At 39.3% G+C, this 11,991-nt stretch overlaps 1 protein-coding gene across 2 annotated transcripts in view; it reads right to left on the bottom strand.

Annotated features, from left to right (window-relative positions):
* The window catches only part of LGI1 (leucine rich glioma inactivated 1), a 30,035-nt gene that overhangs the window by 17,844 nt on the left and 200 nt on the right, over positions 1–11,991 (bottom strand). The window contains exon 1 of one of the 2 annotated variants that reach the window (XM_005481223.4): positions 11,833–11,986. The exons of the other annotated variant lie outside the window; for it this stretch is intronic. The gene's annotated coding sequence lies outside the window, so the exon portion shown is untranslated. Of the gene's footprint in view, positions 1–11,832; positions 11,987–11,991 lie in introns of those variants that run through there. 2 annotated transcript variants of the gene reach the window in all.

An 11,991-nucleotide genomic window follows, 5' to 3' on the forward strand; every position in this document is an offset into this window, starting at 1 on the left:
GCTTTGGAAGAAAGAAAGACTTGGAGGGTGGTCTCCTTTCCCTTATGTAAAGTAGCCAGTTCACAGTTCACTGTGGACCAGGAAGTGATCCCCTCTGAAGTGAGCTCTCATGGCCAAAATTCCATAGTGATGTCACAACACCTGCTCCACTGAGCGTGTCCTAGTCAATGTGCAGGTGTCTCTGGAATGCTTGCTGGTTTAGGTACACCAGAATTTGACCAATGACAAAAAATATGTCAGGAGAGATGTACTGATATCTGAATGATCTCTCTTTAAGAAAAACAGATGCAGAGTGTATTTCTTTCAAAGGGAAGCCAGACAAAATGAATCTACTATTAGGTTTTATTTTGTTGCAACTAAGACCTTTCAACATCCTTCTGATTCTCGATGCTTTGTTTGCTTCTAAGCTCTATTATAAACCAGTGTGCTTTGTAGCACCCAACTCAGCAGCATCACATTAACTGCTCTCCTGATAACCAGCCACTTTTCTCCAGACCTACACAAATAGTTCTTGCTTTGCTTCTATTGTCTGTGTTTTGCCTTGAAAATGCTAACAATGGATATTTAAAGTTGGGGGGGAAATGAAAGAGCAAACATACAAGCTCAAGAGCAAACCAGAGCCCAATTCAAAGATGTATGAAGCTGTGCCACTTCATGGTTCACAGCAGGAACTGATACCACACCTAATACAGGGGGAAGTGTAGGAAAGGAGACAATATAAAAGAACACGAGGTTTCCACCTGCTGCAGAAATCTGGAATTTTTTTCTATCTTTCATGACAACTCTCATGAAAATTTGACTGTAGTTTACTCAGGGAAGATCAACTTCTCCCATGGTGGAAATGGGGACACACTTGGGACAGTGAACATGCCTGTCCATTTCAGTGGAACTGACATCACAATCACCAGCTAGCATACACCTTACTATAAGATAAAGTTTCCTCTAAATGAACCTCTCAGCAAGGAGAAGTCTTGTTTAAATAGGCAAGTCACTTTTTGCCTTTTTTCCCTCTACATAGCACTACCAGACATTAAAACTATGATACTAGTGAGAGAATCTATGCTTAATTTGTAATTGCCACCTTCTTCAGAACTGGCATGGTGAATTTAAGAACATATTCTGTGCAACACTTTGCTTTATAGGATGGTTTCTCTCTTCCCAACTCTTGCAAGTACTATTGATTCTGCTCTTTTCCACAGATCACTGCTGGTGTTTCTGTTGTAATGCTATTCTTTAAAGTGGATTAAATAAATTAGCTGGCAAAAGAACTAGAAAACAAATAAAACCCTAAACAAGCCCAAATCTTTCAAACCCACCCCCTCAAGCCCCCTAAAACTGCCAGAGCCAGAACAAGCAGCTGAGGACAGGAGTGGGCAGAGAGCACTGGTTTCACTGTTAGAGAAAATGCATAGGGAGCTGCACACTTGAGGGGCAGTTTCATGTTACAAATGCTCATATTCAAATGAATCATAGGACAGAACTGGTAACAAAGTACCTCAGTCTCTACCAAACAGGACAATATATGAACCTCATAAAACACCCCAGTATTTAGCATTGTTTAAAAATTATCCTCTACCTGGAGGACAGACTTTCAGCAGGTGTATACACACTGACACTTCATAATTATCCCCTCTGTCAGCTCCTTGCACTCTTAATTTGGTATTTATTCATAGGTTTCCTTCATGCCTACATTCAGAATAGAAGGGATAGAAAAGTCAGTCCAGTAAGAACCCTCTATACAAAACAAAATGTCCCAGATTTTCTAGCATGAGCAAGGGCTTTCTGCAGACCCAAAACAACATACTACTGTCAGTGTAGCTAAATGCCATTTAATTGGCAGCTAGAAAAGTCTATAATACATTTCTTCATGGAAAAATGTCTGAGCTCTTCCAGTGTGCCAAGATGCTAATTAAAAACAGACGGCGTGTTACAAAATCCTTTCCTTGACCTGTGCTATCTTATATGCCCTTCTGTACTTTTTCATGGCATTGGCTCCCCGAAGAATTATTCTAATCTTTATAAACTTGTCTTTAATTTTCCTTGTCATTTTGCAGGAAGTAACAAAATATTATTTATTTAAACGTACATAGAAAATTTATTTGTTGTATGGCAGAGACAAGAGGCTTTCGAGGAGAAAGTCTTTACTTGTTAAAACCAGGTTTCTATGTCCTGAATAATTAACAATGGAAGAAATCTTAGTGCCACTGAAGTCACTGAAATACTTCAAGTAGAAGCCTTGCTGGAGTGCCATGGACATAAGGAACTACACAATAGGAAGGATGTGACTCATCAAACACATATTATTGTTTCATCATTGCTAATCGACATGCTTTACAAAGCAGAGATTTGGACCAGCACTGAAACAAATTAAGGGGTTGTTGGTGATAGCTCCACAAATGTATTTTACTGATGTTTTAACTGTTGTCAGCAACTCAAGAAATTTGGAAAAATACTTTACTTTTTCAGTAAGGGTTAATCTTTTTTACTTTAAGTAAATACCAAATCTGCCACCCTACATTATGCAGGCATGCTGTCACTGCACCTGACTCTCCATCAAGTACTGCATCACGCTGAACTCCAAAGCCCCTTTTTCTTACAAACCATATTTGCCCTGCAGAGGAAACTTCAGAGGGCTGAAAATTTCATTTCATCTGTTTGCTCATATGCCAATATGCTACATACTTAGTACAGCTTTAAGAAAAGATTTGCTCTTTTGGCTGCTGGCTCTTTCCCTCTGCAGTGGGAGAACAAAACCAACACAACATCCTTATCTAAGAAACTGACTGTAGTTTTAAATATAATTTTCATAGCAACAGAGAAATACACATTTTAGTTATGACTGCTCAGAAGCTAAAGGATTTTCCCTACCTTGAACATGGTAACATTCACATTTTAAGTTCAAAAGGATTCCTAATTATCCCTTTTCTAAGACAATAATCCAAATACTATACAGCCAGCTTTCTTTTTAACACCAATCACTTGTAGGCATCTGTAAGTTTCCACTGTTGCTGCCCTTGTGATTTAGGCAAAGAGTCATTAAAACTGGAGGGCCTAATTCCCAGCCTCAATATAACACATCAGTAAGAAGTAATCAGCTCCTACATGAAGCAGCATAGCTCCCCAGCTGAATAAATGGCACACAGTACTGATTAAACAAAGGCACATGTGGCCTTTTTTCCCAAGATTTTTTTTAGAAGCAAATGGATGAATATATAAGAGTAAAAGACAAGGATTAAAAAAAAAGACAGGTTTGGGAACTCAAGAGAACAGCTAACATCACAGAAACTGATGTTGGCTCCTAGGGATGGAAAGGGAGACCTGAGAAATTTGCTAGAGAATTTCTTGGAGCAAGTAATGGCTGAAAAGAGCTTGGAACTGCAAATAGTCTCCTGCTGTTCAATTTTCTCTTCACTCAGGGAAATGAAGCCTATGCATCCATTGCAAATAAAGACTGGATCAAAGATACCCAATTCCATTAACAATTTATTTTCTTAAACAGAACAATTGGAAATAATTACTTTAGATAACAGCTCAAGTCACAAATAGTAATAATTTGTTCATAGCCTACTCTATGTTTCTGACACCCCTGCTTCCCCCTCAGGAAGGCAGATATCCCTTCATATGCACATTATATATACACATATATATTAAGATCTCTCTCAGGAGCTATATATAGCTTCTATTCACAGGCGAGCACCACAACCACTTATTCATTCTTTTCATGCTTTACCTGCTGCTTTCAAGGCTGCCCTGATGCTAAAAATAGCTTTGCATATTAGAGGAGGGTTGCTATAGATTCAGAATGGGTGATGTTCCAAAGGCAGCTAAATCCCTCCTTGCTGAGGATCCGCGGGGATGCATGTGATGGGCATCTGCGACCAGGGCTGTGATGCCCTTTCATAAAGGCTCTGAGGCTACAAGGGCGGGGTATTTGTGTTGTTCTTAAGGCTGGAATGAACTGCAAATCAATACAAATCATGAATGCCATCATAAGTTTAAGGCTTTGTTTTTCACACTGTAGTGTTAGATCACAGTACAACAGTATTCATATAATTATGAAGCTAATATTCATATACTACCTTCTTTTTAACTGGGAGAATAATTTAGTATTCTGTTGTATGGGCATATTTTTCTGTGGGTATTGATGTTTTCAAGTAAGAAAATATCAAAGTGCTTCTCTAGTCTTACTTTTTCTAGTTCTTAACATTTGTGTCTGGATGATGACGATATCTAAGATAAATGAGGTAGTCAGAATGGTGTCTTCCTTTCATTAACAGACATATTATAGAAACCCGCCAAATACTCTGTTATGGCTGAGGTTCAAGTAAAAGTTTTACAGGGAAAGAGTGGCATGGATTTACTAAACCAAGATTGATAAAAAGTATTAAAACAGACCCTAATATAAATCTAAATAACACAATCCATCTTTTATGAGCAGAATATTTAAGGACAGTGTAATGCAAACTTGACAGAATGCTTTATGAAATGCTAAAGAAAATGTTTTTCACTCAGATCTCACTTCACATCCTGACCCTTATCTTCCATGTGGTTTTGTTTCCATTCAAGAAAGGCAGTCATCTAGATATGTAACTGTTAACATTTTGACTTACACTTGCAAATTGAATGTGGTTTCAGCAAGTAGCAGGATCTCCCCTAGGGTACAAGCTGCAATATTTCCTTTTACTTGAAATAGATAACTTTCCTCTGTGTTTTTTGAGTCTGACATTTTTACTTCTAGAGTTGTGGATATTGCACAGCTCAGTGTTGCTGGCTATAAATATCATAACTTGATATTTGTAACCAAGTTAGACTAATGGTTGCCATTTAGGATAGTTATCTTTCCCATTCCACTTAGGTGCCATGGAATGAATAGTGTCCTGGAAACACTTCCAATAGAAAGGTTGATAGTATTTCAGTACTTCATGTCTTAATGATATTGGTGATTAAATAACATAAAATTGTCTTTAATTTGAAATATAATCCCTATTATTTCCAAGCCCTGGCAATCAGTAGTATATTTTTACTAATAAAAGCTCAGTTCTAGCAGAATGGCTCATGGTATTATTAATTAAATGAGATCTCACAGCAGTACTCTACAAGCACGTTCATCATAAACTGTGAAATAGGAATTTTTAACTGATTCATCCTACTTCAGTGCTCAGAGCAGCATTTTTATATCCCTGTATCCTTCAGTTTTCACTGAAGGCCCAGGTACTGATCACCTCAACCTGGAACTAACAGCCTCCACATGCAGCTGCTGTACTGCTTTGCTATGGAATTCCACTGAACTAGTAAGATAAAGACAGAATGACAGAACTGCCATCATTACATTATATTATGCTCTAATACTTTCGTTTTTTTTCAAATCTGACTGTGAGATTCCAAACACCTGCCTGCAGCACTGTATATTGCAAATAATCTCTGATTTATTTTCACTGCTTAAGGACAACCAGTGGAAAACACTGTGAGGAATTCATCTGAGCAGCTCCACTGTACAGTTTTCACAACTGGCCTTCTGGATTTCTGAGTTAAGAGCTCAACTTTACTAAGTAAAGATGAAACACATGTGTAAAAAACATGTTTTTTTGGAATATGTTAGCAGGAATGAGACTGTTCATCTCTATTAACATCGTATCTTGGACTCAGACCTTTCTATTCCAGGTTACATAGAATGCTGGGTACAAAACAGTGCTTACCTGCTTGCATGATTCAGATGACAGTGGCTTGTCTGCCACCTTTTTATACAGAAGACTTCAGAAAACATTCCCTGACAATGATTTGTACCTTTCCTCAATTCTCATATTATGAATATATAAACATGGTAGACATTATGGATAAAAATGCACCTTGGGAAAAGAGGGAACACGTATCTTTTCCACTATGGTTTAAAAATGCAATGTTCAAACTGTAACTTTTCTCATGTATTCTCTTTTTTCCCCTACCAAAAAATCCAGTGGGAAACAATGTAATTTAAGGAAAATAAGCACATTGCTTGTCAGTTGTTTTCTTTTATTTATTTCCACATTACTAGATTTTCCTTCTCTTGCTTATTATTTTCTATGATTTTTTCATCTTATATAATAACTCTGATATCAAACTGGAAAAACAAATTTGCCTTTCTCTTGTATTTACGTAATTGGATGCCATCAGTCACTTTCCACCAAAGCAGATCTAGGCATAAAAGTAAGATTAGGCATTCTTTGCTCTCTTAGGAAATAGTTCATACTTCAGGGTATTTGAGCATAATGAACTTCTAAAATCTCCTCCTTTCTAAAATGAAAACTGGAACATGGTAGAGGTGTTAGTTTCTGTATTCCACTTAGTTAAGTGCAGGTTGATAAAACTAAGAAGTAGTATTTTGTACATACTGATAATTACTTTTAAATTAAATTCCTGATAGGCTGAAGCCCCTGCTCAAGTTTATGCATGCCTACATGCATGTGTAATCTTGTAGTGAGCTTTTTTCTGAGCAGAGTTGCCAGACTAAGCTCTGGAGACAAAAATCACCTGCCACAAAACAAATGTGGAACTAGCAGTGACCATTAAAGACACTAGACAGGAGTCTACAGAATATATCTCTAGGGGATTTATTTAGTAAAATTCTGTACATTTTGCAAAATTAAGCCCAAACTTTAAAGATAATATGGGGAGTTGATTCTAAGTATTATTTTTTATCAAAGTCTGATTTATTATTTCCATAACTGAATAAGTTAGTCTTTACATGATCATACTGCTATTATTTACACTATACATCTTAACAAAGACTTGCAGAAAACTTTATTTTAATTAAGTTTTTTGAAGTACACAGAAGTTTTAGGAAAAGGTTGATGCTTTGAGTGTTCCCTTAATTACAACAAAATGAATTAATGAAGCAATCTGGTTTTCAAGATATTATTGTAAGATTCTTACATAATTCTGTACTCATAGGCAATAAAACTAAATGTATATTAGGAATTAAAACAGTTACAGTTCCTCCACAGTGTATCTGTGATTCTTTGGCATGTTAAGAGTGGAAGTAATGCTACCATCAAATAAACTGTGGGGCAGGACTTCAACTACTTCAGTCCATGATAATGAAGACTAAGGCTGCTCTTCTGTCAACAGTAATAAAAAAATCTTGTGAATTGTGTATGAAGTTGAGAGGCTTATATGCATATATCATAGGAGGTGGAGCTAAGGTAATAAATCAGGTTATTTAGGCTCTATTTTCTAACATTGTGGCCTAAACAGGATTCTGTTTACCAAGTTAATCAGCTGAGAATAAGGGAGATCTCTTGGGAGATTTTCAGATCAACAGGAGGTTCCAACTATGTTTATAATAAGAGCCTTTGATATTTGTTTTTATCCTAACAGCAGAACAAGCTAATCTGAGTTCAAGACGTGCACTGTTTTCTTCTTCAGCTTTCCATAACTGTCTATGAAACCAATTTCCAAACTTTGGTCTCAAAATAAATGCTCTGTAGACAGACAATACAATACAACCAGCACCTTCAGTGCACCAGGCAGTAAGTAGTTGTGGAGACTGGCAGTGATTAGTTCACCCTAGAGGTAGAAGAGCCAGGAATAACAAAGGTCCATTGGTCAAATTCTACCTCGTGTATCCTTCTAAAATGCCATCATCTGTCAGATGTGCCTTTAGACATACACACTTCCAAAATTTCAAATTGCCTGTCATATTGGAAGTCTTGGTGCTCTAGAAATTCTGTCTCCATACAATGTATCTGACATTGATATCCAATGGTGTTACATAGAAATAATTAAGAGGAAAATGTCCACGGATACCTGGAATTCAGGAAATTCAATAACTCTTATAATAGGATTAGATATATGTTCTATTCTATTCTATTATCTTTTATTAACAAGTGAAATGCAATACAATGATTGTGGCTACTAATACAAAGGTCTGGGATTTTAGAACAAGGAAGGAAACTGATGGTCAATCAGATACTATTTTTCAAAGGCACCTTTCTAACAATGATTATGCACAGAAAAGCTAATTGCAACTTCAAAATATCATAAAACTGCACAGCTTCTCTTCAAATAACGGACATAGCATGGGCTTGTCCGTGATTATTTTTTGTAAATGACCCTATACTGGAAATATCTTTAAATACAGAAGTTCTTTTCAGGATGAAATTACTTTATCAGCCAAACAAATAAAACTGCATTTGCCCTTTAGCACAGCAACATTGACATCTAGTGGCTAGTTAAGATTGCTGTTTAATATTCTATGTATGAGAAAAACAAGTGGAACACACCATTTATTGAATTTGACAAACCAGGTATGCACTGCCTGCTATCTCCACATAGCCTCTAGATGATTACACAAATCATTAATGACTAGTTTGGAGTTACCAGTACCTGTGATGGGAACTGGTGAGCCTGAGGCACTGCCTCTCATGTACAGCCCCACTGCTTTTCCCTGTCAGGAAGTGCACAGCTTGGGAATCAGCTGCCTGACTGTAGTGTATACCTTCCTCAGGACTTGTTGGGAGGCACGGCACATCCCTGAAATTGTACACGGGTACAGCTAAATGAAAAAGAGCTACAGTTGCTGAATGTGATGTTACTGGCATATGTGAACGTCCATTTTTAGCTTTACTTGCTTTTTCTACAAATTACTAGGGGGTTTCAAATAGGAGAGGATAAAAATCAGGAACATGACAGATGCCAAAGTACTGTTCGTACAAAAGACACAAAAATAAATGATTTGGAAACTTACTTCACAGACATGTAGGAGATAGGAAGGTGCCAATATCAAATAGCATTAGAAAGTAATTTCTTCATGTGTCAACAAAAGAACTCACTTAATGGAGAAAGTGGAAAGATTAAACAGGACAAATATCAGTTTTACTAGCATTCTTGATGGTTCTACATTACTGTCTCATAATCAAAGTCAAATGTGGTCTGTGGCAACAGCTCACAATGGGCGTAGTTGTCAGTGACTGCCCTGCCCTTGCTCTCCATACCAGTGGTAGCTGCCTCTTCAAGCCTGCTGGCAAAGCCTTCTGATTTGCTTCATTAAAAAACTGGAACAATTTTTTAATTGGCTAACCAAACTAATTTTGATTCAACAGATCAGAGGCTGTTGAGTTTAAACAACTTTACCAGAAGATCTTAGGGGGCAATCATCTTCTGCAGGAAGGCTGATGTGTTTCTTCCTGGCTAAATACTGTTAAGGAGTAAGCATCTACACTTTGTATTTCTTAAAAATATATAGAGAAAACTCACTCTGGAAAAAAGCAATAAAATGTAAGAGTTCTCCAATATGTAACCAGTATAGAAAGATTGAAGCACCTTCTCAGGCTACAAAAAGGGAAAACTGTGGGGATATATGTCTTCAGGGCATTAAGAAATTAACTCAAGTAGCAACAAACAAGATTTTTTTCTTAGAGAGTAGGAAGAACCCCTTATACCTAACAGGTTAGTAGATTAAGGTATTAAGCTGTGAAATCTACACTAGAACCTCTTATGAACAGCTCAATAAGTATGTGTCAGGTATACTTTGAATTCTGCATCTCTATGATATATGTACCATGTCTGACTTAAACTTTCTGGGTACATCAGGTCTCATAGTCTCATACTTTATTTAGCCCGTTCTAGATTTAGGGCAGAACTCAAGTTAAAGCCACAATGATGTTTTCTCCTTTGTGGACCACAAAGTTCAGGACTACTGTAATTTAAGACTATTGTTTCACATTACTGCTGACCTGATCTAAAAGAGAGCGGCTGCTCACTTCCCAATTCCCTCCTGTCCCATCCCTAACATTTTTTCGCTTCACCAGGGTTACTCATCCAGACACCACATCAGGACAGTCACAGGAGCTAGGGTGGCAGAAAATTAAATTCTGCTGTTCAGCAAGAGTGGTCAGATGAGCATTATTAGATCTAGTTCAGAAGAATACTCTCTTCATTAGTAGCTTGACTTACTTGTAAAGACTAGCACAGATTGACTTACTTGTAAAGGAAAGCTGTGCTCCTAAGGTTGGCCTGTACAGTCATCGAAATCCCACTTAAAACCTCCTGCCCTGTAATGAGTTATGTCCATCTCATCTGTTCTTTTTCCTGCATCTTCCAATCCCAATCCACCAAAAGACAAGTGCCTTTTTGGTATCAAAATATACTGCTGCTGGAATTAAACTATGGAGATAGTCCCATTGGAGCAAAGTATAATGCATATAACCAACGCTAAGGGCACATTCACTTTCAGATTCCAGTTTATTTAGGAGGCCATTTCTGAACCCATTCCCCAGCTGTAGCTTACTGTAGCCCAGATATAAAATGCAGTCAGGTGATGTTCTGGAGCAACGCAGTTAGACATCAGAAAAGCATAGCATAGCAAGATGAAATTATCTAGCTGCTATTCTCAGAAAAGCTGTTTATAACATAACTTCAGCATCTACAGCAGCTGCTATAGATGGACTCACTGCAGATAATTTTCCTGTCCCAGAAACTGTATTTTTTCTATATGCAGGCTTTGTGGCCACAGCGCAATGCCAAGAGATTCAAGCACTGTAAATCTTTCCTCTACCTTTCCCACTCTTCTTCAAAGTGCATAATCAATGATATGTTGGCCCAGTTTCTAGAATCATGTCAGGATTCATTCACACTAAAGCAGGCTGTCATTTCCATAAGGCAGGAACAACAAAAAGATGCTTGCTATTACAGCTTTGAGAGTATACATTATTTATTTTGATATATTTAAATTATTAATTAGGATAATTCCATTCTTGCAAAAGAGTCTCTGCCCTTTAAAGGAAATGGGCCACATTCAGTAGGACTTCAGCAGAATACTGCATGCACTCAAATATGCACAGTGCCACTCAGTTCCTTTCCATGGGACACTTTAGCATCATCTTTGCATTCCTTCACAGCAATAATGGCATAACAAGTAACACAAACAATAGGTCAGGAGAAAAAAAAAATCTGAAAACAGCGATCTACTAGCCAAGGTAAGGAGATTCACTGTCAGCTATGGTGTGTGATTGTCTTACTGCAGAAAAGCAACACCTACAACTTATATTTTACAACTTGTATATTACAAGGGTAGCAGCAGTATTTAAATTTTTAATATTTCCCTGTATTAAGTGTGTCTGTGGTTTAACTATCCAGGAATCAATAACACAACTGGAAATACAGTCCAGATGGACTACAGCATTTCAGACTTCAGCAGTTCAGGTTGTGTTTGATGGGAAACTATCAATTCATTGACAGCTAATTGCTCTATCTGATGACTTAATGCCGAAGATTGGTGCTTCCCAGCTACTTTATCAGCAAATACTTCTGGCTTATAAAGCTCCTTTTTATGATGCAACCCACGGGCTCCCCAAATTCTTATCGCCCAGTTGCCGCCGGTCCTCAGAGGGAAACTGAGTCACATACTGCCTTTCGTTCTTCTAACTGCGAGATGCGACTGACGAGGAGAGAAGCCGCTGGCACAGGCAGCAATCAGTGCTACAGATCGCCGTGCCGAGGTCGCGATCTCGGTCTGTGCCGCACCGAGGGGATCGCGGTCCGTGCCGCGCCGAGGGCAGCGCGCAGCTCCCGGGCACGCCTGGCAGCTGCTGCCCTCCGCAGGGCGCCTCCCGGGGCCTCCCGCCCGGAGCGTCCCCTTCTGCTGGAGAGGTCCCCTCCCGAACAACGACCCCCGCCTCCCCGATCCCTCCCGAGGCACCCTTTCCACCGAGCCCCGGCACCCGCAGCGGGGTCTGAGCCCGTGCTCCCACAACAGGGACTGCCCTGCCCGAGAGCGCCGGGGATGGTGCGCGGGCGACCCGGGTCGGGGAGAGGGGCGCGCTCAGGCCCCTCGGAGCCCCTGCGGCACAGTCCTACCTTCCCAGAGGCGGAGACCGCGGCAGCCGGGGCCGCTGACCGGGTTCCCGGGCAGGGAGACTCCCCTCGCCCCTAAACATGATGAGCGGCTTTCCCCTCCCCTCCCGTGCCGGCTCGCCCTCCCCCGCGCCCCGCTGCCCCGCGCCGCCCGCCCGCGGC

The sequence above is a fragment of the Zonotrichia albicollis genome, chromosome 7 (genome assembly GCF_047830755.1).
Source record: "Zonotrichia albicollis isolate bZonAlb1 chromosome 7, bZonAlb1.hap1, whole genome shotgun sequence".
NCBI lineage: Eukaryota > Metazoa > Chordata > Aves > Passeriformes > Passerellidae > Zonotrichia > Zonotrichia albicollis.